At 45.5% G+C, this 19,203-nt stretch overlaps 59 non-coding genes and 1 pseudogene across 59 annotated transcripts; all 60 read right to left on the bottom strand.

Annotated features, from left to right (window-relative positions):
* Nucleotides 1-117: 117 nt before the first annotated feature.
* Nucleotides 118-236, bottom strand: LOC139397865 (5S ribosomal RNA). Its single transcript, XR_011631170.1, has one exon. It is a non-coding gene; the product is annotated as a 5S ribosomal RNA (ribosomal RNA).
* Nucleotides 237-496: 260 nt separating this feature from the next.
* LOC139397864 (5S ribosomal RNA) lies at nucleotides 497-615 on the bottom strand. Its single transcript, XR_011631169.1, has one exon. It is a non-coding gene; the product is annotated as a 5S ribosomal RNA (ribosomal RNA).
* Nucleotides 616-792: 177 nt separating this feature from the next.
* LOC139397943 (5S ribosomal RNA) lies at nucleotides 793-910 on the bottom strand (annotated as a pseudogene).
* A 260-nt stretch (nucleotides 911-1,170) lies between these two features.
* On the bottom strand, nucleotides 1,171-1,289 carry LOC139397863 (5S ribosomal RNA). Its single transcript, XR_011631168.1, has one exon. It is a non-coding gene; the product is annotated as a 5S ribosomal RNA (ribosomal RNA).
* Nucleotides 1,290-1,466: 177 nt separating this feature from the next.
* LOC139397862 (5S ribosomal RNA) lies at nucleotides 1,467-1,585 on the bottom strand. The gene has a single exon (XR_011631167.1). It is a non-coding gene; the product is annotated as a 5S ribosomal RNA (ribosomal RNA).
* Nucleotides 1,586-1,841: 256 nt separating this feature from the next.
* On the bottom strand, nucleotides 1,842-1,960 carry LOC139397861 (5S ribosomal RNA). Its single transcript, XR_011631166.1, has one exon. It is a non-coding gene; the product is annotated as a 5S ribosomal RNA (ribosomal RNA).
* A 177-nt stretch (nucleotides 1,961-2,137) lies between these two features.
* Nucleotides 2,138-2,256, bottom strand: LOC139397860 (5S ribosomal RNA). Its single transcript, XR_011631165.1, has one exon. It is a non-coding gene; the product is annotated as a 5S ribosomal RNA (ribosomal RNA).
* Nucleotides 2,257-2,516: 260 nt separating this feature from the next.
* LOC139397858 (5S ribosomal RNA) lies at nucleotides 2,517-2,635 on the bottom strand. Its single transcript, XR_011631163.1, has one exon. It is a non-coding gene; the product is annotated as a 5S ribosomal RNA (ribosomal RNA).
* A 177-nt stretch (nucleotides 2,636-2,812) lies between these two features.
* On the bottom strand, nucleotides 2,813-2,931 carry LOC139397857 (5S ribosomal RNA). Its single transcript, XR_011631162.1, has one exon. It is a non-coding gene; the product is annotated as a 5S ribosomal RNA (ribosomal RNA).
* Nucleotides 2,932-3,191: 260 nt separating this feature from the next.
* LOC139397856 (5S ribosomal RNA) lies at nucleotides 3,192-3,310 on the bottom strand. The gene has a single exon (XR_011631161.1). It is a non-coding gene; the product is annotated as a 5S ribosomal RNA (ribosomal RNA).
* Nucleotides 3,311-3,486: 176 nt separating this feature from the next.
* Nucleotides 3,487-3,605, bottom strand: LOC139397855 (5S ribosomal RNA). Its single transcript, XR_011631160.1, has one exon. It is a non-coding gene; the product is annotated as a 5S ribosomal RNA (ribosomal RNA).
* Nucleotides 3,606-3,863: 258 nt separating this feature from the next.
* Nucleotides 3,864-3,982, bottom strand: LOC139397854 (5S ribosomal RNA). Its single transcript, XR_011631159.1, has one exon. It is a non-coding gene; the product is annotated as a 5S ribosomal RNA (ribosomal RNA).
* A 177-nt stretch (nucleotides 3,983-4,159) lies between these two features.
* On the bottom strand, nucleotides 4,160-4,278 carry LOC139397853 (5S ribosomal RNA). The gene has a single exon (XR_011631158.1). It is a non-coding gene; the product is annotated as a 5S ribosomal RNA (ribosomal RNA).
* Nucleotides 4,279-4,483: 205 nt separating this feature from the next.
* LOC139397852 (5S ribosomal RNA) lies at nucleotides 4,484-4,602 on the bottom strand. The gene has a single exon (XR_011631157.1). It is a non-coding gene; the product is annotated as a 5S ribosomal RNA (ribosomal RNA).
* A 260-nt stretch (nucleotides 4,603-4,862) lies between these two features.
* On the bottom strand, nucleotides 4,863-4,981 carry LOC139397851 (5S ribosomal RNA). Its single transcript, XR_011631156.1, has one exon. It is a non-coding gene; the product is annotated as a 5S ribosomal RNA (ribosomal RNA).
* A 177-nt stretch (nucleotides 4,982-5,158) lies between these two features.
* Nucleotides 5,159-5,277, bottom strand: LOC139397850 (5S ribosomal RNA). The gene has a single exon (XR_011631155.1). It is a non-coding gene; the product is annotated as a 5S ribosomal RNA (ribosomal RNA).
* A 260-nt stretch (nucleotides 5,278-5,537) lies between these two features.
* LOC139397849 (5S ribosomal RNA) lies at nucleotides 5,538-5,656 on the bottom strand. Its single transcript, XR_011631154.1, has one exon. It is a non-coding gene; the product is annotated as a 5S ribosomal RNA (ribosomal RNA).
* A 177-nt stretch (nucleotides 5,657-5,833) lies between these two features.
* LOC139397847 (5S ribosomal RNA) lies at nucleotides 5,834-5,952 on the bottom strand. The gene has a single exon (XR_011631152.1). It is a non-coding gene; the product is annotated as a 5S ribosomal RNA (ribosomal RNA).
* A 177-nt stretch (nucleotides 5,953-6,129) lies between these two features.
* LOC139397846 (5S ribosomal RNA) lies at nucleotides 6,130-6,248 on the bottom strand. Its single transcript, XR_011631151.1, has one exon. It is a non-coding gene; the product is annotated as a 5S ribosomal RNA (ribosomal RNA).
* A 177-nt stretch (nucleotides 6,249-6,425) lies between these two features.
* Nucleotides 6,426-6,544, bottom strand: LOC139397845 (5S ribosomal RNA). Its single transcript, XR_011631150.1, has one exon. It is a non-coding gene; the product is annotated as a 5S ribosomal RNA (ribosomal RNA).
* Nucleotides 6,545-6,721: 177 nt separating this feature from the next.
* Nucleotides 6,722-6,840, bottom strand: LOC139397844 (5S ribosomal RNA). Its single transcript, XR_011631149.1, has one exon. It is a non-coding gene; the product is annotated as a 5S ribosomal RNA (ribosomal RNA).
* A 260-nt stretch (nucleotides 6,841-7,100) lies between these two features.
* On the bottom strand, nucleotides 7,101-7,219 carry LOC139397843 (5S ribosomal RNA). Its single transcript, XR_011631148.1, has one exon. It is a non-coding gene; the product is annotated as a 5S ribosomal RNA (ribosomal RNA).
* A 177-nt stretch (nucleotides 7,220-7,396) lies between these two features.
* Nucleotides 7,397-7,515, bottom strand: LOC139397842 (5S ribosomal RNA). The gene has a single exon (XR_011631147.1). It is a non-coding gene; the product is annotated as a 5S ribosomal RNA (ribosomal RNA).
* A 177-nt stretch (nucleotides 7,516-7,692) lies between these two features.
* LOC139397841 (5S ribosomal RNA) lies at nucleotides 7,693-7,811 on the bottom strand. The gene has a single exon (XR_011631146.1). It is a non-coding gene; the product is annotated as a 5S ribosomal RNA (ribosomal RNA).
* Nucleotides 7,812-7,988: 177 nt separating this feature from the next.
* LOC139397840 (5S ribosomal RNA) lies at nucleotides 7,989-8,107 on the bottom strand. Its single transcript, XR_011631145.1, has one exon. It is a non-coding gene; the product is annotated as a 5S ribosomal RNA (ribosomal RNA).
* Nucleotides 8,108-8,284: 177 nt separating this feature from the next.
* On the bottom strand, nucleotides 8,285-8,403 carry LOC139397839 (5S ribosomal RNA). The gene has a single exon (XR_011631144.1). It is a non-coding gene; the product is annotated as a 5S ribosomal RNA (ribosomal RNA).
* Nucleotides 8,404-8,580: 177 nt separating this feature from the next.
* On the bottom strand, nucleotides 8,581-8,699 carry LOC139397838 (5S ribosomal RNA). The gene has a single exon (XR_011631143.1). It is a non-coding gene; the product is annotated as a 5S ribosomal RNA (ribosomal RNA).
* A 258-nt stretch (nucleotides 8,700-8,957) lies between these two features.
* On the bottom strand, nucleotides 8,958-9,076 carry LOC139397836 (5S ribosomal RNA). The gene has a single exon (XR_011631141.1). It is a non-coding gene; the product is annotated as a 5S ribosomal RNA (ribosomal RNA).
* A 177-nt stretch (nucleotides 9,077-9,253) lies between these two features.
* LOC139397835 (5S ribosomal RNA) lies at nucleotides 9,254-9,372 on the bottom strand. Its single transcript, XR_011631140.1, has one exon. It is a non-coding gene; the product is annotated as a 5S ribosomal RNA (ribosomal RNA).
* Nucleotides 9,373-9,549: 177 nt separating this feature from the next.
* On the bottom strand, nucleotides 9,550-9,668 carry LOC139397834 (5S ribosomal RNA). The gene has a single exon (XR_011631139.1). It is a non-coding gene; the product is annotated as a 5S ribosomal RNA (ribosomal RNA).
* A 259-nt stretch (nucleotides 9,669-9,927) lies between these two features.
* LOC139397833 (5S ribosomal RNA) lies at nucleotides 9,928-10,046 on the bottom strand. Its single transcript, XR_011631138.1, has one exon. It is a non-coding gene; the product is annotated as a 5S ribosomal RNA (ribosomal RNA).
* Nucleotides 10,047-10,306: 260 nt separating this feature from the next.
* LOC139397832 (5S ribosomal RNA) lies at nucleotides 10,307-10,425 on the bottom strand. The gene has a single exon (XR_011631137.1). It is a non-coding gene; the product is annotated as a 5S ribosomal RNA (ribosomal RNA).
* Nucleotides 10,426-10,602: 177 nt separating this feature from the next.
* Nucleotides 10,603-10,721, bottom strand: LOC139397983 (5S ribosomal RNA). Its single transcript, XR_011631283.1, has one exon. It is a non-coding gene; the product is annotated as a 5S ribosomal RNA (ribosomal RNA).
* A 177-nt stretch (nucleotides 10,722-10,898) lies between these two features.
* Nucleotides 10,899-11,017, bottom strand: LOC139397982 (5S ribosomal RNA). The gene has a single exon (XR_011631282.1). It is a non-coding gene; the product is annotated as a 5S ribosomal RNA (ribosomal RNA).
* A 177-nt stretch (nucleotides 11,018-11,194) lies between these two features.
* Nucleotides 11,195-11,313, bottom strand: LOC139397981 (5S ribosomal RNA). The gene has a single exon (XR_011631281.1). It is a non-coding gene; the product is annotated as a 5S ribosomal RNA (ribosomal RNA).
* Nucleotides 11,314-11,571: 258 nt separating this feature from the next.
* On the bottom strand, nucleotides 11,572-11,690 carry LOC139397980 (5S ribosomal RNA). The gene has a single exon (XR_011631280.1). It is a non-coding gene; the product is annotated as a 5S ribosomal RNA (ribosomal RNA).
* Nucleotides 11,691-11,867: 177 nt separating this feature from the next.
* LOC139397979 (5S ribosomal RNA) lies at nucleotides 11,868-11,986 on the bottom strand. Its single transcript, XR_011631279.1, has one exon. It is a non-coding gene; the product is annotated as a 5S ribosomal RNA (ribosomal RNA).
* A 177-nt stretch (nucleotides 11,987-12,163) lies between these two features.
* Nucleotides 12,164-12,282, bottom strand: LOC139397977 (5S ribosomal RNA). The gene has a single exon (XR_011631277.1). It is a non-coding gene; the product is annotated as a 5S ribosomal RNA (ribosomal RNA).
* A 184-nt stretch (nucleotides 12,283-12,466) lies between these two features.
* LOC139397976 (5S ribosomal RNA) lies at nucleotides 12,467-12,585 on the bottom strand. The gene has a single exon (XR_011631276.1). It is a non-coding gene; the product is annotated as a 5S ribosomal RNA (ribosomal RNA).
* A 177-nt stretch (nucleotides 12,586-12,762) lies between these two features.
* LOC139397975 (5S ribosomal RNA) lies at nucleotides 12,763-12,881 on the bottom strand. Its single transcript, XR_011631275.1, has one exon. It is a non-coding gene; the product is annotated as a 5S ribosomal RNA (ribosomal RNA).
* A 177-nt stretch (nucleotides 12,882-13,058) lies between these two features.
* Nucleotides 13,059-13,177, bottom strand: LOC139397974 (5S ribosomal RNA). Its single transcript, XR_011631274.1, has one exon. It is a non-coding gene; the product is annotated as a 5S ribosomal RNA (ribosomal RNA).
* A 260-nt stretch (nucleotides 13,178-13,437) lies between these two features.
* LOC139397973 (5S ribosomal RNA) lies at nucleotides 13,438-13,556 on the bottom strand. The gene has a single exon (XR_011631273.1). It is a non-coding gene; the product is annotated as a 5S ribosomal RNA (ribosomal RNA).
* Nucleotides 13,557-13,733: 177 nt separating this feature from the next.
* LOC139397972 (5S ribosomal RNA) lies at nucleotides 13,734-13,852 on the bottom strand. Its single transcript, XR_011631272.1, has one exon. It is a non-coding gene; the product is annotated as a 5S ribosomal RNA (ribosomal RNA).
* Nucleotides 13,853-14,029: 177 nt separating this feature from the next.
* LOC139397971 (5S ribosomal RNA) lies at nucleotides 14,030-14,148 on the bottom strand. The gene has a single exon (XR_011631271.1). It is a non-coding gene; the product is annotated as a 5S ribosomal RNA (ribosomal RNA).
* Nucleotides 14,149-14,325: 177 nt separating this feature from the next.
* Nucleotides 14,326-14,444, bottom strand: LOC139397970 (5S ribosomal RNA). Its single transcript, XR_011631270.1, has one exon. It is a non-coding gene; the product is annotated as a 5S ribosomal RNA (ribosomal RNA).
* Nucleotides 14,445-14,621: 177 nt separating this feature from the next.
* Nucleotides 14,622-14,740, bottom strand: LOC139397969 (5S ribosomal RNA). The gene has a single exon (XR_011631269.1). It is a non-coding gene; the product is annotated as a 5S ribosomal RNA (ribosomal RNA).
* A 177-nt stretch (nucleotides 14,741-14,917) lies between these two features.
* Nucleotides 14,918-15,036, bottom strand: LOC139397968 (5S ribosomal RNA). Its single transcript, XR_011631268.1, has one exon. It is a non-coding gene; the product is annotated as a 5S ribosomal RNA (ribosomal RNA).
* Nucleotides 15,037-15,213: 177 nt separating this feature from the next.
* On the bottom strand, nucleotides 15,214-15,331 carry LOC139397942 (5S ribosomal RNA). Its single transcript, XR_011631244.1, has one exon. It is a non-coding gene; the product is annotated as a 5S ribosomal RNA (ribosomal RNA).
* A 177-nt stretch (nucleotides 15,332-15,508) lies between these two features.
* Nucleotides 15,509-15,627, bottom strand: LOC139397966 (5S ribosomal RNA). The gene has a single exon (XR_011631266.1). It is a non-coding gene; the product is annotated as a 5S ribosomal RNA (ribosomal RNA).
* A 177-nt stretch (nucleotides 15,628-15,804) lies between these two features.
* On the bottom strand, nucleotides 15,805-15,923 carry LOC139397965 (5S ribosomal RNA). The gene has a single exon (XR_011631265.1). It is a non-coding gene; the product is annotated as a 5S ribosomal RNA (ribosomal RNA).
* Nucleotides 15,924-16,100: 177 nt separating this feature from the next.
* LOC139397964 (5S ribosomal RNA) lies at nucleotides 16,101-16,219 on the bottom strand. The gene has a single exon (XR_011631264.1). It is a non-coding gene; the product is annotated as a 5S ribosomal RNA (ribosomal RNA).
* Nucleotides 16,220-16,396: 177 nt separating this feature from the next.
* Nucleotides 16,397-16,515, bottom strand: LOC139397963 (5S ribosomal RNA). The gene has a single exon (XR_011631263.1). It is a non-coding gene; the product is annotated as a 5S ribosomal RNA (ribosomal RNA).
* A 260-nt stretch (nucleotides 16,516-16,775) lies between these two features.
* Nucleotides 16,776-16,894, bottom strand: LOC139397962 (5S ribosomal RNA). The gene has a single exon (XR_011631262.1). It is a non-coding gene; the product is annotated as a 5S ribosomal RNA (ribosomal RNA).
* A 177-nt stretch (nucleotides 16,895-17,071) lies between these two features.
* On the bottom strand, nucleotides 17,072-17,190 carry LOC139397961 (5S ribosomal RNA). The gene has a single exon (XR_011631261.1). It is a non-coding gene; the product is annotated as a 5S ribosomal RNA (ribosomal RNA).
* A 222-nt stretch (nucleotides 17,191-17,412) lies between these two features.
* Nucleotides 17,413-17,531, bottom strand: LOC139397960 (5S ribosomal RNA). The gene has a single exon (XR_011631260.1). It is a non-coding gene; the product is annotated as a 5S ribosomal RNA (ribosomal RNA).
* A 177-nt stretch (nucleotides 17,532-17,708) lies between these two features.
* LOC139397959 (5S ribosomal RNA) lies at nucleotides 17,709-17,827 on the bottom strand. The gene has a single exon (XR_011631259.1). It is a non-coding gene; the product is annotated as a 5S ribosomal RNA (ribosomal RNA).
* A 177-nt stretch (nucleotides 17,828-18,004) lies between these two features.
* Nucleotides 18,005-18,123, bottom strand: LOC139397958 (5S ribosomal RNA). Its single transcript, XR_011631258.1, has one exon. It is a non-coding gene; the product is annotated as a 5S ribosomal RNA (ribosomal RNA).
* Nucleotides 18,124-18,300: 177 nt separating this feature from the next.
* LOC139397957 (5S ribosomal RNA) lies at nucleotides 18,301-18,419 on the bottom strand. Its single transcript, XR_011631257.1, has one exon. It is a non-coding gene; the product is annotated as a 5S ribosomal RNA (ribosomal RNA).
* A 177-nt stretch (nucleotides 18,420-18,596) lies between these two features.
* Nucleotides 18,597-18,715, bottom strand: LOC139397955 (5S ribosomal RNA). Its single transcript, XR_011631255.1, has one exon. It is a non-coding gene; the product is annotated as a 5S ribosomal RNA (ribosomal RNA).
* A 260-nt stretch (nucleotides 18,716-18,975) lies between these two features.
* On the bottom strand, nucleotides 18,976-19,094 carry LOC139397932 (5S ribosomal RNA). The gene has a single exon (XR_011631235.1). It is a non-coding gene; the product is annotated as a 5S ribosomal RNA (ribosomal RNA).
* Between the last annotated feature and the right edge of the window lie 109 nt (nucleotides 19,095-19,203).

The raw sequence follows: 19,203 nt of genomic DNA, 5'->3' as shown, positions 1-19,203 counted from the left end.
GATTGTTGGATGAAATACAAACTAACCTTGCTTACTTATTTCAAAGCGAGGGCACATATTTCAGCCTTGTGGGAAAAAACGGACAAAGAGTTGAAATTCCACAAGGCAGTGACAAAAAGCTTACAGCACCTGGTATTCCCAGGCGGTCTCCCATCCAAGTACTAACCAGGCCCGACCCTGCTTAGCTTCCGAGATCGGACGAGATCAGGCGTACTCAGGCCGGTGTGGCCGTAAGCGAGAAACTATCTCTTGGTGCACTATGTAAAGTCAAAGTGAGCCTGATTAACAGCTGTTGCATTTTCACCATTTAGATAAGCATCTTTGTGTCACTCAAAAAGTGGAAGAAATTGCATATACTGTAGCCATAATTTGTAGCACAGATTGTTGGATGAAATACAAACTAACCTTGCTTACTTATTTCAAAGCGAGGGCACATATTTCAGCCTTGTGGGAAAAAACGGACAAAGAGTTGAAATTCCACAAGGCAGTGACAAAAAGCTTACAGCACCTGGTATTCCCAGGCGGTCTCCCATCCAAGTACTAACCAGGCCCGACCCTGCTTAGCTTCCGAGATCGGACGAGATCAGGCGTACTCAGGCCGGTGTGGCCGTAAGCGAAAGGCAATCTCAAAAAGTGGATGAAATTGCATATACTGTAACCATAATTTGTGGTACAGATTGTTGGATGAAATACAAACTAACCTTGCTTACTTATTTCAAAGCGAGGGCACATATTTCAGCCTTGTGGGAAAAAACGGACAAAGAGTTGAAATTCCACAAGGCAGTGACAAAAAGCTTACAGCACCTGGTATTCCCAGGCGGTCTCCCATCCAAGTACTAACCAGGCCCGACCCTGCTTAGCTTCCGAGATCGGACGAGATCAGGCTACTCAGGCCGGTGTGGCCGTAAGCGGGAAACTATCTCTTGGTGCACTATGTAAAGTCAAAGTGAGCCTGATTAACAGCTGTTGCATTTTCACCATTTAGATAAGCATCTTTGTGTCACTCAAAAAGTGGAAGAAATTGCATATACTGTAGCCATAATTTGTAGCACAGATTGTTGGATGAAATACAAACTAACCTTGCTTACTTATTTCAAAGCGAGGGCACATATTTCAGCCTTGTGGGAAAAAACGGACAAAGAGTTGAAATTCCACAAGGCAGTGACAAAAAGCTTACAGCACCTGGTATTCCCAGGCGGTCTCCCATCCAAGTACTAACCAGGCCCGACCCTGCTTAGCTTCCGAGATCGGACGAGATCAGGCGTACTCAGGCCGGTGTGGCCGTAAGCGAAAGGCAATCTCAAAAAGTGGATGAAATTGCATATACTGTAACCATAATTTGTGGTACAGATTGTTGGATGAAATACAAACTAACCTTGCTTACTTATTTCAAAGCGAGGGCACATATTTCAGCCTTGTGGGAAAAAACGGACAAAGAGTTGAAATTCCACAAGGCAGTGACAAAAAGCTTACAGCACCTGGTATTCCCAGGCGGTCTCCCATCCAAGTACTAACCAGGCCCGACCCTGCTTAGCTTCCGAGATCGGACGAGATCAGGCGTACTCAGGCCGGTGTGGCCGTAAGCGAAACTATCTCTTGGCACTATGTAAAGTCAAAGTGAGCCTGATTAACAGCTGTTGCATTTTCACCATTTAGATAAGCATCTTTGTGTCACTCAAAAAGTGGAAGAAATTGCATATACTGTAGCCATAATTTGTAGCACAGATTGTTGGATGAAATACAAACTAACCTTGCTTACTTATTTCAAAGCGAGGGCACATATTTCAGCCTTGTGGGAAAAAACGGACAAAGAGTTGAAATTCCACAAGGCAGTGACAAAAAGCTTACAGCACCTGGTATTCCCAGGCGGTCTCCCATCCAAGTACTAACCAGGCCCGACCCTGCTTAGCTTCCGAGATCGGACGAGATCAGGCGTACTCAGGCCGGTGTGGCCGTAAGCGAAAGGCAATCTCAAAAAGTGGATGAAATTGCATATACTGTAACCATAATTTGTGGTACAGATTGTTGGATGAAATACAAACTAACCTTGCTTACTTATTTCAAAGCGAGGGCACATATTTCAGCCTTGTGGGAAAAAACGGACAAAGAGTTGAAATTCCACAAGGCAGTGACAAAAAGCTTACAGCACCTGGTATTCCCAGGCGGTCTCCCATCCAAGTACTAACCAGGCCCGACCCTGCTTAGCTTCCGAGATCGGACGAGATCAGGCGTACTCAGGCCGGTGTGGCCGTAAGCGAGAAACTATCTCTTGGTGCACTATGTAAAGTCAAAGTGAGCCTGATTAACAGCTGTTGCATTTTCACCATTTAGATAAGCATCTTTGTGTCACTCAAAAAGTGGAAGAAATTGCATATACTGTAGCCATAATTTGTAGCACAGATTGTTGGATGAAATACAAACTAACCTTGCTTACTTATTTCAAAGCGAGGGCACATATTTCAGCCTTGTGGGAAAAAACGGACAAAGAGTTGAAATTCCACAAGGCAGTGACAAAAAGCTTACAGCACCTGGTATTCCCAGGCGGTCTCCCATCCAAGTACTAACCAGGCCCGACCCTGCTTAGCTTCCGAGATCGGACGAGATCAGGCGTACTCAGGCCGGTGTGGCCGTAAGCGAAAGGCAATCTCAAAAAGTGGATGAAATTGCATATACTGTAACCATAATTTGTGGTACAGATTGTTGGATGAAATACAAACTAACCTTGCTTACTTATTTCAAAGCGAGGGCACATATTTCAGCCTTGTGGGAAAAAACGGACAAAGAGTTGAAATTCCACAAGGCAGTGACAAAAAGCTTACAGCACCTGGTATTCCCAGGCGGTCTCCCATCCAAGTACTAACCAGGCCCGACCCTGCTTAGCTTCCGAGATCGGACGAGATCAGGCGTACTCAGGCCGGTGTGGCCGTAAGCGAGAAACTATCTCTTGGTGCACTATGTAAAGTCAAAGTGAGCCTGATTAACAGCTGTTGCATTTTCACCATTTAGATAAGCATCTTTGTGTCACTCAAAAAGTGGAAGAAATTGCATATACTGTAGCCATAATTTGTAGCACAGATTGTTGGATGAAATACAAACTAACCTTGCTTACTTATTTCAAAGCGAGGGCACATATTTCAGCCTTGTGGGAAAAAACGGACAAAGAGTTGAAATTCCACAAGGCAGTGACAAAAAGCTTACAGCACCTGGTATTCCCAGGCGGTCTCCCATCCAAGTACTAACCAGGCCCGACCCTGCTTAGCTTCCGAGATCGGACGAGATCAGGCGTACTCAGGCCGGTGTGGCCGTAAGCGAAAGGCAATCTCAAAAAGTGGATGAAATTGCATATACTGTAACCATAATTTGTGGTACAGATTGTTGGATAAATACAAACTAACCTTGCTTACTTATTTCAAAGCGAGGGCACATATTTCAGCCTTGTGGGAAAAAACGGACAAAGAGTTGAAATTCCACAAGGCAGTGACAAAAAGCTTACAGCACCTGGTATTCCCAGGCGGTCTCCCATCCAAGTACTAACCAGGCCCGACCCTGCTTAGCTTCCGAGATCGGACGAGATCAGGCGTACTCAGGCCGGTGTGGCCGTAAGCGGGAAACTATCTCTTGGCACTATGTAAAGTCAAAGTGAGCCTGATTAACAGCTGTTGCATTTTCACCATTTAGATAAGCATCTTTGTGTCACTCAAAAAGTGGAAGAAATTGCATATACTGTAGCCATAATTTGTAGCACAGATTGTTGGATGAAATACAAACTAACCTTGCTTACTTATTTCAAAGCGAGGGCACATATTTCAGCCTTGTGGGAAAAAACGGACAAAGAGTTGAAATTCCACAAGGCAGTGACAAAAAGCTTACAGCACCTGGTATTCCCAGGCGGTCTCCCATCCAAGTACTAACCAGGCCCGACCCTGCTTAGCTTCCGAGATCGGACGAGATCAGGCGTACTCAGGCCGGTGTGGCCGTAAGCGAAAGGCAATCTCAAAAAGTGGATGAAATTGCATATACTGTAACCATAATTTGTGGTACAGATTGTTGGATGAAATACAAACTAACCTTGCTTACTTATTTCAAAGCGAGGGCACATATTTCAGCCTTGTGGGAAAAAACGGACAAAGAGTTGAAATTCCACAAGGCAGTGACAAAAAGCTTACAGCACCTGGTATTCCCAGGCGGTCTCCCATCCAAGTACTAACCAGGCCCGACCCTGCTTAGCTTCCGAGATCGGACGAGATCAGGCGTACTCAGGCCGGTGTGGCCGTAAGCGAGAAACTAGCAAAGTGAAAGGCAACCATTTAGATAAGCTCAAAAAGTGGATGAAATTGCATATACTGTAGCCATAATTTGTAGCACAGATTGTTGGATGAAATACAAACTAACCTTGCTTACTTATTTCAAAGCGAGGGCACATATTTCAGCCTTGTGGGAAAAAACGGACAAAGAGTTGAAATTCCACAAGGCAGTGACAAAAAGCTTACAGCACCTGGTATTCCCAGGCGGTCTCCCATCCAAGTACTAACCAGGCCCGACCCTGCTTAGCTTCCGAGATCGGACGAGATCAGGCGTACTCAGGCCGGTGTGGCCGTAAGCGAGAAACTATCTCTTGGTGCACTATGTAAAGTCAAAGTGAGCCTGATTAACAGCTGTTGCATTTTCACCATTTAGATAAGCATCTTTGTGTCACTCAAAAAGTGGAAGAAATTGCATATACTGTAGCCATAATTTGTAGCACAGATTGTTGGATGAAATACAAACTAACCTTGCTTACTTATTTCAAAGCGAGGGCACATATTTCAGCCTTGTGGGAAAAAACGGACAAAGAGTTGAAATTCCACAAGGCAGTGACAAAAAGCTTACAGCACCTGGTATTCCCAGGCGGTCTCCCATCCAAGTACTAACCAGGCCCGACCCTGCTTAGCTTCCGAGATCGGACGAGATCAGGCGTACTCAGGCCGGTGTGGCCGTAAGCGAAAGGCAATCTCAAAAAGTGGATGAAATTGCATATACTGTAACCATAATTTGTGGTACAGATTGTTGGATGAAATACAAACTAACCTTGCTTACTTATTTCAAAGCGAGGGCACATATTTCAGCCTTGTGGGAAAAAACGGACAAAGAGTTGAAATTCCACAAGGCAGTGACAAAAAGCTTACAGCACCTGGTATTCCCAGGCGGTCTCCCATCCAAGTACTAACCAGGCCCGACCCTGCTTAGCTTCCGAGATCGGACGAGATCAGGCGTACTCAGGCCGGTGTGGCCGTAAGCGAGAAACTATCTCTTGGTGCACTATGTAAAGTCAAAGTGAGCCTGATTAACAGCTGTTGCATTTTCACCATTTAGATAAGCATCTTTGTGTCACTCAAAAAGTGGAAGAAATTGCATATACTGTAGCCATAATTTGTAGCACAGATTGTTGGATGAAATACAAACTAACCTTGCTTACTTATTTCAAAGCGAGGGCACATATTTCAGCCTTGTGGGAAAAAACGGACAAAGAGTTGAAATTCCACAAGGCAGTGACAAAAAGCTTACAGCACCTGGTATTCCCAGGCGGTCTCCCATCCAAGTACTAACCAGGCCCGACCCTGCTTAGCTTCCGAGATCGGACGAGATCAGGCGTACTCAGGCCGGTGTGGCCGTAAGCGAAAGGCAATCTCAAAAAGTGGATGAAATTGCATATACTGTAACCATAATTTGTGGTACAGATTGTTGGATGAAATACAAACTAACCTTGCTTACTTATTTCAAAGCGAGGGCACATATTTCAGCCTTGTGGGAAAAAACGGACAAAGAGTTGAAATTCCACAAGGCAGTGACAAAAAGCTTACAGCACCTGGTATTCCCAGGCGGTCTCCCATCCAAGTACTAACCAGGCCCGACCCTGCTTAGCTTCCGAGATCGGACGAGATCAGGCGTACTCAGGCCGGTGTGGCCGTAAGCGAAAGGCAATCTCAAAAAGTGGATGAAATTGCATATACTGTAACCATAATTTGTGGTACAGATTGTTGGATGAAATACAAACTAACCTTGCTTACTTATTTCAAAGCGAGGGCACATATTTCAGCCTTGTGGGAAAAAACGGACAAAGAGTTGAAATTCCACAAGGCAGTGACAAAAAGCTTACAGCACCTGGTATTCCCAGGCGGTCTCCCATCCAAGTACTAACCAGGCCCGACCCTGCTTAGCTTCCGAGATCGGACGAGATCAGGCGTACTCAGGCCGGTGTGGCCGTAAGCGAAAGGCAATCTCAAAAAGTGGATGAAATTGCATATACTGTAACCATAATTTGTGGTACAGATTGTTGGATGAAATACAAACTAACCTTGCTTACTTATTTCAAAGCGAGGGCACATATTTCAGCCTTGTGGGAAAAAACGGACAAAGAGTTGAAATTCCACAAGGCAGTGACAAAAAGCTTACAGCACCTGGTATTCCCAGGCGGTCTCCCATCCAAGTACTAACCAGGCCCGACCCTGCTTAGCTTCCGAGATCGGACGAGATCAGGCGTACTCAGGCCGGTGTGGCCGTAAGCGAAAGGCAATCTCAAAAAGTGGATGAAATTGCATATACTGTAACCATAATTTGTGGTACAGATTGTTGGATGAAATACAAACTAACCTTGCTTACTTATTTCAAAGCGAGGGCACATATTTCAGCCTTGTGGGAAAAAACGGACAAAGAGTTGAAATTCCACAAGGCAGTGACAAAAAGCTTACAGCACCTGGTATTCCCAGGCGGTCTCCCATCCAAGTACTAACCAGGCCCGACCCTGCTTAGCTTCCGAGATCGGACGAGATCAGGCGTACTCAGGCCGGTGTGGCCGTAAGCGAGAAACTATCTCTTGGTGCACTATGTAAAGTCAAAGTGAGCCTGATTAACAGCTGTTGCATTTTCACCATTTAGATAAGCATCTTTGTGTCACTCAAAAAGTGGAAGAAATTGCATATACTGTAGCCATAATTTGTAGCACAGATTGTTGGATGAAATACAAACTAACCTTGCTTACTTATTTCAAAGCGAGGGCACATATTTCAGCCTTGTGGGAAAAAACGGACAAAGAGTTGAAATTCCACAAGGCAGTGACAAAAAGCTTACAGCACCTGGTATTCCCAGGCGGTCTCCCATCCAAGTACTAACCAGGCCCGACCCTGCTTAGCTTCCGAGATCGGACGAGATCAGGCGTACTCAGGCCGGTGTGGCCGTAAGCGAAAGGCAATCTCAAAAAGTGGATGAAATTGCATATACTGTAGCCATAATTTGTGGTACAGATTGTTGGATGAAATACAAACTAACCTTGCTTACTTATTTCAAAGCGAGGGCACATATTTCAGCCTTGTGGGAAAAAACGGACAAAGAGTTGAAATTCCACAAGGCAGTGACAAAAAGCTTACAGCACCTGGTATTCCCAGGCGGTCTCCCATCCAAGTACTAACCAGGCCCGACCCTGCTTAGCTTCCGAGATCGGACGAGATCAGGCGTACTCAGGCCGGTGTGGCCGTAAGCGAAAGGCAATCTCAAAAAGTGGATGAAATTGCATATACTGTAACCATAATTTGTGGTACAGATTGTTGGATGAAATACAAACTAACCTTGCTTACTTATTTCAAAGCGAGGGCACATATTTCAGCCTTGTGGGAAAAAACGGACAAAGAGTTGAAATTCCACAAGGCAGTGACAAAAAGCTTACAGCACCTGGTATTCCCAGGCGGTCTCCCATCCAAGTACTAACCAGGCCCGACCCTGCTTAGCTTCCGAGATCGGACGAGATCAGGCGTACTCAGGCCGGTGTGGCCGTAAGCGAAAGGCAATCTCAAAAAGTGGATGAAATTGCATATACTGTAACCATAATTTGTGGTACAGATTGTTGGATGAAATACAAACTAACCTTGCTTACTTATTTCAAAGCGAGGGCACATATTTCAGCCTTGTGGGAAAAAACGGACAAAGAGTTGAAATTCCACAAGGCAGTGACAAAAAGCTTACAGCACCTGGTATTCCCAGGCGGTCTCCCATCCAAGTACTAACCAGGCCCGACCCTGCTTAGCTTCCGAGATCGGACGAGATCAGGCGTACTCAGGCCGGTGTGGCCGTAAGCGAAAGGCAATCTCAAAAAGTGGATGAAATTGCATATACTGTAACCATAATTTGTGGTACAGATTGTTGGATGAAATACAAACTAACCTTGCTTACTTATTTCAAAGCGAGGGCACATATTTCAGCCTTGTGGGAAAAAACGGACAAAGAGTTGAAATTCCACAAGGCAGTGACAAAAAGCTTACAGCACCTGGTATTCCCAGGCGGTCTCCCATCCAAGTACTAACCAGGCCCGACCCTGCTTAGCTTCCGAGATCGGACGAGATCAGGCGTACTCAGGCCGGTGTGGCCGTAAGCGAAAGGCAATCTCAAAAAGTGGATGAAATTGCATATACTGTAACCATAATTTGTGGTACAGATTGTTGGATGAAATACAAACTAACCTTGCTTACTTATTTCAAAGCGAGGGCACATATTTCAGCCTTGTGGGAAAAAACGGACAAAGAGTTGAAATTCCACAAGGCAGTGACAAAAAGCTTACAGCACCTGGTATTCCCAGGCGGTCTCCCATCCAAGTACTAACCAGGCCCGACCCTGCTTAGCTTCCGAGATCGGACGAGATCAGGCGTACTCAGGCCGGTGTGGCCGTAAGCGAAACTATCTCTTGGTGCACTATGTAAAGTCAAAGTGAGCCTGATTAACAGCTGTTGCATTTTCACCATTTAGATAAGCATCTTTGTGTCACTCAAAAAGTGGAAGAAATTGCATATACTGTAGCCATAATTTGTAGCACAGATTGTTGGATGAAATACAAACTAACCTTGCTTACTTATTTCAAAGCGAGGGCACATATTTCAGCCTTGTGGGAAAAAACGGACAAAGAGTTGAAATTCCACAAGGCAGTGACAAAAAGCTTACAGCACCTGGTATTCCCAGGCGGTCTCCCATCCAAGTACTAACCAGGCCCGACCCTGCTTAGCTTCCGAGATCGGACGAGATCAGGCGTACTCAGGCCGGTGTGGCCGTAAGCGAAAGGCAATCTCAAAAAGTGGATGAAATTGCATATACTGTAGCCATAATTTGTGGTACAGATTGTTGGATGAAATACAAACTAACCTTGCTTACTTATTTCAAAGCGAGGGCACATATTTCAGCCTTGTGGGAAAAAACGGACAAAGAGTTGAAATTCCACAAGGCAGTGACAAAAAGCTTACAGCACCTGGTATTCCCAGGCGGTCTCCCATCCAAGTACTAACCAGGCCCGACCCTGCTTAGCTTCCGAGATCGGACGAGATCAGGCGTACTCAGGCCGGTGTGGCCGTAAGCGAAAGGCAATCTCAAAAAGTGGATGAAATTGCATATACTGTAGCCATAATTTGTGGTACAGATTGTTGGATGAAATACAAACTAACCTTGCTTACTTATTTCAAAGCGAGGGCACATATTTCAGCCTTGTGGGAAAAAACGGACAAAGAGTTGAAATTCCACAAGGCAGTGACAAAAAGCTTACAGCACCTGGTATTCCCAGGCGGTCTCCCATCCAAGTACTAACCAGGCCCGACCCTGCTTAGCTTCCGAGATCGGACGAGATCAGGCGTACTCAGGCCGGTGTGGCCGTAAGCGAAAACTATCTCTTGGTGCACTATGTAAAGTCAAAGTGAGCCTGATTAACAGCTGTTGCATTTTCACCATTTAGATAAGCATCTTTGTGTCACTCAAAAAGTGGAAGAAATTGCATATACTGTAGCCATAATTTGTAGCACAGATTGTTGGATGAAATACAAACTAACCTTGCTTACTTATTTCAAAGCGAGGGCACATATTTCAGCCTTGTGGGAAAAAACGGACAAAGAGTTGAAATTCCACAAGGCAGTGACAAAAAGCTTACAGCACCTGGTATTCCCAGGCGGTCTCCCATCCAAGTACTAACCAGGCCCGACCCTGCTTAGCTTCCGAGATCGGACGAGATCAGGCGTACTCAGGCCGGTGTGGCCGTAAGCGAGAAACTATCTCTTGGTGCACTATGTAAAGTCAAAGTGAGCCTGATTAACAGCTGTTGCATTTTCACCATTTAGATAAGCATCTTTGTGTCACTCAAAAAGTGGAAGAAATTGCATATACTGTAGCCATAATTTGTAGCACAGATTGTTGGATGAAATACAAACTAACCTTGCTTACTTATTTCAAAGCGAGGGCACATATTTCAGCCTTGTGGGAAAAAACGGACAAAGAGTTGAAATTCCACAAGGCAGTGACAAAAAGCTTACAGCACCTGGTATTCCCAGGCGGTCTCCCATCCAAGTACTAACCAGGCCCGACCCTGCTTAGCTTCCGAGATCGGACGAGATCAGGCGTACTCAGGCCGGTGTGGCCGTAAGCGAAAGGCAATCTCAAAAAGTGGATGAAATTGCATATACTGTAACCATAATTTGTGGTACAGATTGTTGGATGAAATACAAACTAACCTTGCTTACTTATTTCAAAGCGAGGGCACATATTTCAGCCTTGTGGGAAAAAACGGACAAAGAGTTGAAATTCCACAAGGCAGTGACAAAAAGCTTACAGCACCTGGTATTCCCAGGCGGTCTCCCATCCAAGTACTAACCAGGCCCGACCCTGCTTAGCTTCCGAGATCGGACGAGATCAGGCGTACTCAGGCCGGTGTGGCCGTAAGCGAAAGGCAATCTCAAAAAGTGGATGAAATTGCATATACTGTAACCATAATTTGTGGTACAGATTGTTGGATGAAATACAAACTAACCTTGCTTACTTATTTCAAAGCGAGGGCACATATTTCAGCCTTGTGGGAAAAAACGGACAAAGAGTTGAAATTCCACAAGGCAGTGACAAAAAGCTTACAGCACCTGGTATTCCCAGGCGGTCTCCCATCCAAGTACTAACCAGGCCCGACCCTGCTTAGCTTCCGAGATCGGACGAGATCAGGCGTACTCAGGCCGGTGTGGCCGTAAGCGAAAGGCAATCTCAAAAAGTGGATGAAATTGCATATACTGTAACCATAATTTGTGGTACAGATTGTTGGATGAAATACAAACTAACCTTGCTTACTTATTTCAAAGCGAGGGCACATATTTCAGCCTTGTGGGAAAAAACGGACAAAGAGTTGAAATTCCACAAGGCAGTGACAAAAAGCTTACAGCACCTGGTATTCCCAGGCGGTCTCCCATCCAAGTACTAACCAGGCCCGACCCTGCTTAGCTTCCGAGATCGGACGAGATCAGGCGTACTCAGGCCGGTGTGGCCGTAAGCGAAACTATCTCTTGGTGCACTATGTAAAGTCAAAGTGAGCCTGATTAACAGCTGTTGCATTTTCACCATTTAGATAAGCATCTTTGTGTCACTCAAAAAGTGGAAGAAATTGCATATACTGTAGCCATAATTTGTAGCACAGATTGTTGGATGAAATACAAACTAACCTTGCTTACTTATTTCAAAGCGAGGGCACATATTTCAGCCTTGTGGGAAAAAACGGACAAAGAGTTGAAATTCCACAAGGCAGTGACAAAAAGCTTACAGCACCTGGTATTCCCAGGCGGTCTCCCATCCAAGTACTAACCAGGCCCGACCCTGCTTAGCTTCCGAGATCGGACGAGATCAGGCGTACTCAGGCCGGTGTGGCCGTAAGCGAAAGGCAATCTCAAAAAGTGGATGAAATTGCATATACTGTAGCCATAATTTGTGGTACAGATTGTTGGATGAAATACAAACTAACCTTGCTTACTTATTTCAAAGCGAGGGCACATATTTCAGCCTTGTGGGAAAAAACGGACAAAGAGTTGAAATTCCACAAGGCAGTGACAAAAAGCTTACAGCACCTGGTATTCCCAGGCGGTCTCCCATCCAAGTACTAACCAGGCCCGACCCTGCTTAGCTTCCGAGATCGGACGAGATCAGGCGTACTCAGGCCGGTGTGGCCGTAAGCGAAAGGCAATCTCAAAAAGTGGATGAAATTGCATATACTGTAGCCATAATTTGTGGTACAGATTGTTGGATGAAATACAAACTAACCTTGCTTACTTATTTCAAAGCGAGGGCACATATTTCAGCCTTGTGGGAAAAAACGGACAAAGAGTTGAAATTCCACAAGGCAGTGACAAAAAGCTTACAGCACCTGGTATTCCCAGGCGGTCTCCCATCCAAGTACTAACCAGGCCCGACCCTGCTTAGCTTCCGAGATCGGACGAGATCAGGCGTACTCAGGCCGGTGTGGCCGTAAGCGAGAAACTATCTCGTCACTCAAAAAGTGGAAGAAATTGCATATACTGTAGCCATAATTTGTAGCACAGATTGTTGGATGAAATACAAACTAACCTTGCTTACTTATTTCAAAGCGAGGGCACATATTTCAGCCTTGTGGGAAAAAACGGACAAAGAGTTGAAATTCCACAAGGCAGTGACAAAAAGCTTACAGCACCTGGTATTCCCAGGCGGTCTCCCATCCAAGTACTAACCAGGCCCGACCCTGCTTAGCTTCCGAGATCGGACGAGATCAGGCGTACTCAGGCCGGTGTGGCCGTAAGCGAAAGGCAATCTCAAAAAGTGGATGAAATTGCATATACTGTAACCATAATTTGTGGTACAGATTGTTGGATGAAATACAAACTAACCTTGCTTACTTATTTCAAAGCGAGGGCACATATTTCAGCCTTGTGGGAAAAAACGGACAAAGAGTTGAAATTCCACAAGGCAGTGACAAAAAGCTTACAGCACCTGGTATTCCCAGGCGGTCTCCCATCCAAGTACTAACCAGGCCCGACCCTGCTTAGCTTCCGAGATCGGACGAGATCAGGCGTACTCAGGCCGGTGTGGCCGTAAGCGAAAGGCAATCTCAAAAAGTGGATGAAATTGCATATACTGTAACCATAATTTGTGGTACAGATTGTTGGATGAAATACAAACTAACCTTGCTTACTTATTTCAAAGCGAGGGCACATATTTCAGCCTTGTGGGAAAAAACGGACAAAGAGTTGAAATTCCACAAGGCAGTGACAAAAAGCTTACAGCACCTGGTATTCCCAGGCGGTCTCCCATCCAAGTACTAACCAGGCCCGACCCTGCTTAGCTTCCGAGATCGGACGAGATCAGGCGTACTCAGGCCGGTGTGGCCGTAAGCGAGAAACTATCTCTTGGTGCACTATGTAAAGTCAAAGTGAGCCTGATTAACAGCTGTTGCATTTTCACCATTTAGATAAGCATCTTTGTGTCACTCAAAAAGTGGAAGAAATTGCATATACTGTAGCCATAATTTGTAGCACAGATTGTTGGATGAAATACAAACTAACCTTGCTTACTTATTTCAAAGCGAGGGCACATATTTCAGCCTTGTGGGAAAAAACGGACAAAGAGTTGAAATTCCACAAGGCAGTGACAAAAAGCTTACAGCACCTGGTATTCCCAGGCGGTCTCCCATCCAAGTACTAACCAGGCCCGACCCTGCTTAGCTTCCGAGATCGGACGAGATCAGGCGTACTCAGGCCGGTGTGGCCGTAAGCGAAAGGCAATCTCAAAAAGTGGATGAAATTGCATATACTGTAGCCATAATTTGTGGTACAGATTGTTGGATGAAATACAAACTAACCTTGCTTACTTATTTCAAAGCGAGGGCACATATTTCAGCCTTGTGGGAAAAAACGGACAAAGAGTTGAAATTCCACAAGGCAGTGACAAAAAGCTTACAGCACCTGGTATTCCCAGGCGGTCTCCCATCCAAGTACTAACCAGGCCCGACCCTGCTTAGCTTCCGAGATCGGACGAGATCAGGCGTACTCAGGCCGGTGTGGCCGTAAGCGAAAGGCAATCTCAAAAAGTGGATGAAATTGCATATACTGTAGCCATAATTTGTGGTACAGATTGTTGGATGAAATACAAACTAACCTTGCTTACTTATTTCAAAGCGAGGGCACATATTTCAGCCTTGTGGGAAAAAACGGACAAAGAGTTGAAATTCCACAAGGCAGTGACAAAAAGCTTACAGCACCTGGTATTCCCAGGCGGTCTCCCATCCAAGTACTAACCAGGCCCGACCCTGCTTAGCTTCCGAGATCGGACGAGATCAGGCGTACTCAGGCCGGTGTGGCCGTAAGCGAAAGGCAATCTCAAAAAGTGGATGAAATTGCATATACTGTAGCCATAATTTGTGGTACAGATTGTTGGATGAAATACAAACTAACCTTGCTTACTTATTTCAAAGCGAGGGCACATATTTCAGCCTTGTGGGAAAAAACGGACAAAGAGTTGAAATTCCACAAGGCAGTGACAAAAAGCTTACAGCACCTGGTATTCCCAGGCGGTCTCCCATCCAAGTACTAACCAGGCCCGACCCTGCTTAGCTTCCGAGATCGGACGAGATCAGGCGTACTCAGGCCGGTGTGGCCGTAAGCGAAAGGCAATCTCAAAAAGTGGATGAAATTGCATATACTGTAACCATAATTTGTGGTACAGATTGTTGGATGAAATACAAACTAACCTTGCTTACTTATTTCAAAGCGAGGGCACATATTTCAGCCTTGTGGGAAAAAACGGACAAAGAGTTGAAATTCCACAAGGCAGTGACAAAAAGCTTACAGCACCTGGTATTCCCAGGCGGTCTCCCATCCAAGTACTAACCAGGCCCGACCCTGCTTAGCTTCCGAGATCGGACGAGATCAGGCGTACTCAGGCCGGTGTGGCCGTAAGCTGAAGGCAATCTCAAAAAGTGGATGAAATTGCATATACTGTAGCCATAATTTGTGGTACAGATTGTTGGATGAAATACAAACTAACCTTGCTTACTTATTTCAAAGCGAGGGCACATATTTCAGCCTTGTGGGAAAAAACGGACAAAGAGTTGAAATTCCACAAGGCAGTGACAAAAAGCTTACAGCACCTGGTATTCCCAGGCGGTCTCCCATCCAAGTACTAACCAGGCCCGACCCTGCTTAGCTTCCGAGATCGGACGAGATCAGGCGTACTCAGGCCGGTGTGGCCGTAAGCGAAAGGCAATCTCAAAAAGTGGATGAAATTGCATATACTGTAGCCATAATTTGTGGTACAGATTGTTGGATGAAATACAAACTAACCTTGCTTACTTATTTCAAAGCGAGGGCACATATTTCAGCCTTGTGGGAAAAAACGGACAAAGAGTTGAAATTCCACAAGGCAGTGACAAAAAGCTTACAGCACCTGGTATTCCCAGGCGGTCCCCATCCAAGTACTAACCAGGCCCGACCCTGCTTAGCTTCCGAGATCGGACGAGATCAGGCGTACTCAGGCCGGTGTGGCCGTAAGCGAAAGGCAATCTCAAAAAGTGGATGAAATTGCATATACTGTAGCCATAATTTGTGGTACAGATTGTTGGATGAAATACAAACTAACCTTGCTTACTTATTTCAAAGCGAGGGCACATATTTCAGCCTTGTGGGAAAAAACGGACAAAGAGTTGAAATTCCACAAGGCAGTGACAAAAAGCTTACAGCACCTGGTATTCCCAGGCGGTCTCCCATCCAAGTACTAACCAGGCCCGACCCTGCTTAGCTTCCGAGATCGGACGAGATCAGGCGTACTCAGGCCGGTGTGGCCGTAAGCGAAAGGCAATCTCAAAAAGTGGATGAAATTGCATATACTGTAGCCATAATTTGTGGTACAGATTGTTGGATGAAATACAAACTAACCTTGCTTACTTATTTCAAAGCGAGGGCACATATTTCAGCCTTGTGGGAAAAAACGGACAAAGAGTTGAAATTCCACAAGGCAGTGACAAAAAGCTTACAGCACCTGGTATTCCCAGGCGGTCTCCCATCCAAGTACTAACCAGGCCCGACCCTGCTTAGCTTCCGAGATCGGACGAGATCAGGCGTACTCAGGCCGGTGTGGCCGTAAGCGAAAGGCAATCTCAAAAAGTGGATGAAATTGCATATACTGTAGCCATAATTTGTGGTACAGATTGTTGGATGAAATACAAACTAACCTTGCTTACTTATTTCAAAGCGAGGGCACATATTTCAGCCTTGTGGGAAAAAACGGACAAAGAGTTGAAATTCCACAAGGCAGTGACAAAAAGCTTACAGCACCTGGTATTCCCAGGCGGTCTCCCATCCAAGTACTAACCAGGCCCGACCCTGCTTAGCTTCCGAGATCGGACGAGATCAGGCGTACTCAGGCCGGTGTGGCCGTAAGCGAAAGGCAATCTCAAAAAGTGGATGAAATTGCATATACTGTAGCCATAATTTGTGGTACAGATTGTTGGATGAAATACAAACTAACCTTGCTTACTTATTTCAAAGCGAGGGCACATATTTCAGCCTTGTGGGAAAAAACGGACAAAGAGTTGAAATTCCACAAGGCAGTGACAAAAAGCTTACAGCACCTGGTATTCCCAGGCGGTCTCCCATCCAAGTACTAACCAGGCCCGACCCTGCTTAGCTTCCGAGATCGGACGAGATCAGGCGTACTCAGGCCGGTGTGGCCGTAAGCGAGAAACTATCTCTTGGTGCACTATGTAAAGTCAAAGTGAGCCTGATTAACAGCTGTTGCATTTTCACCATTTAGATAAGCATCTTTGTGTCACTCAAAAAGTGGAAGAAATTGCATATACTGTAGCCATAATTTGTAGCACAGATTGTTGGATGAAATACAAACTAACCTTGCTTACTTATTTCAAAGCGAGGGCACATATTTCAGCCTTGTGGGAAAAAACGGACAAAGAGTTGAAATTCCACAAGGCAGTGACAAAAAGCTTACAGCACCTGGTATTCCCAGGCGGTCTCCCATCCAAGTACTAACCAGGCCCGACCCTGCTTAGCTTCCGAGATCGGACGAGATCAGGCGTACTCAGGCCGGTGTGGCCGTAAGCGAAAGGCAATCTCAAAAAGTGGATGAAATTGCATATACTGTAGCCATAATTTGTGGTACAGATTGTTGGATGAAATACAAACTAACCTTGCTTACTTATTTCAAAGCGAGGGCACATATTTCAGCCTTGTGGGAAAAAACGGACAAAGAGTTGAAATTCCACAAGGCAGTGACAAAAAGCTTACAGCACCTGGTATTCCCAGGCGGTCTCCCATCCAAGTACTAACCAGGCCCGACCCTGCTTAGCTTCCGAGATCGGACGAGATCAGGCGTACTCAGGCCGGTGTGGCCGTAAGCAAGAAACTATCTCAGCTGTTGCATTTTCACCATTTAGATAAGCATCTTTGTGTCACTCAAAAAGTGGAAGAAATTGCATATACTGTAGCCATAATTTGTAGCACAGATTGTTGGATGAAATACAAACTAACCTTGCTTACTTATTTCAAAGCGAGGGCACATATTTCAGCCTTGTGGGAAAAAACGGACAAAGAGTTGAAATTCCACAAGGCAGTGACAAAAAGCTTACAGCACCTGGTATTCCCAGGCGGTCTCCCATCCAAGTACTAACCAGGCCCGACCCTGCTTAGCTTCCGAGATCGGACGAGATCAGGCGTACTCAGGCCGGTGTGGCCGTAAGCGAAAGGCAATCTCAAAAAGTGGATGAAATTGCATATACTGTAGCCATAATTTGTGGTACAGATTGTTGGATGAAATACAAACTAACCTTGCTTACTTATTTCAAAGCGAGGGCACATATTTCAGCCTTGTGGGAAAAAACGGACAAAGAGTTGAAATTCCACAAGGCAGTGACAAAAAGCTTACAGCACCTGGTATTCCCAGGCGGTCTCCCATCCAAGTACTAACCAGGCCCGACCCTGCTTAGCTTCCGAGATCGGACGAGATCAGGCGTACTCAGGCCGGTGTGGCCGTAAGCGAAAGGCAATCTCAAAAAGTGGATGAAATTGCATATACTGTAACCATAATTTGTGGTACAGATTGTTGGATGAAATACAAACTAACCTTGCTTACTTATTTCAAAGCGAGGGCACATATTTCAGCCTTGTGGGAAAAAACGGACAAAGAGTTGAAATTCCACAAGGCAGTGACAAAAAGCTTACAGCACCTGGTATTCCCAGGCGGTCTCCCATCCAAGTACTAACCAGGCCCGACCCTGCTTAGCTTCCGAGATCGGACGAGATCAGGCGTACTCAGGCCGGTGTGGCCGTAAGCGAAAGGCAATCTCAAAAAGTGGATGAAATTGCATATACTGTAACCATAATTTGTGGTACAGATTGTTGGATGAAATACAAACTAACCTTGCTTACTTATTTCAAAGCGAGGGCACATATTTCAGCCTTGTGGGAAAAAACGGACAAAGAGTTGAAATTCCACAAGGCAGTGACAAAAAGCTTACAGCACCTGGTATTCCCAGGCGGTCTCCCATCCAAGTACTAACCAGGCCCGACCCTGCTTAGCTTCCGAGATCGGACGAGATCAGGCGTACTCAGGCCGGTGTGGCCGTAAGCGAAAGGCAATCTCAAAAAGTGGATGAAATTGCATATACTGTAACCATAATTTGTGGTACAGATTGTTGGATGAAATACAAACTAACCTTGCTTACTTATTTCAAAGCGAGGGCACATATTTCAGCCTTGTGGGAAAAAACGGACAAAGAGTTGAAATTCCACAAGGCAGTGACAAAAAGCTTACAGCACCTGGTATTCCCAGGCGGTCTCCCATCCAAGTACTAACCAGGCCCGACCCTGCTTAGCTTCCGAGATCGGACGAGATCAGGCGTACTCAGGCCGGTGTGGCCGTAAGCGCGAAACTATCTCTTGGTGCACTATGTAAAGTCAAAGTGAGCCTGATTAACAGCTGTTGCATTTTCACCATTTAGATAAGCATCTTTGTGTCACTCAAAAAGTGGAAGAAATTGCATATACTGTAGCCATAATTTGTAGCACAGATTGTTGGATGAAATACAAACTAACCTTGCTTACTTATTTCAAAGCGAGGGCACATATTTCAGCCTTGTGGGAAAAAACGGACAAAGAGTTGAAATTCCACAAGGCAGTGACAAAAAGCTTACAGCACCTGGTATTCCCAGGCGGTCTCCCATCCAAGTACTAACCAGGCCCGACCCTGCTTAGCTTCCGAGATCGGACGAGATCAGGCGTACTCAGGCCGGTGTGGCCATAAGCGAAAGGCAATCTCAAAAAGTGGATGAAATTGCATATACTGTAACCATAATTTGTGGTACAGATTGTTGGATGAAATACAAACTAACCTTGCTTACTTATTTCAAAGCGA

Source organism: Oncorhynchus clarkii, unplaced genomic scaffold (assembly GCF_045791955.1).
Source record: "Oncorhynchus clarkii lewisi isolate Uvic-CL-2024 unplaced genomic scaffold, UVic_Ocla_1.0 unplaced_contig_2456_pilon_pilon, whole genome shotgun sequence".
Lineage (NCBI taxonomy): Eukaryota > Metazoa > Chordata > Actinopteri > Salmoniformes > Salmonidae > Oncorhynchus > Oncorhynchus clarkii.
This window is presented reverse-complemented; position numbering and strand designations above follow the sequence as displayed.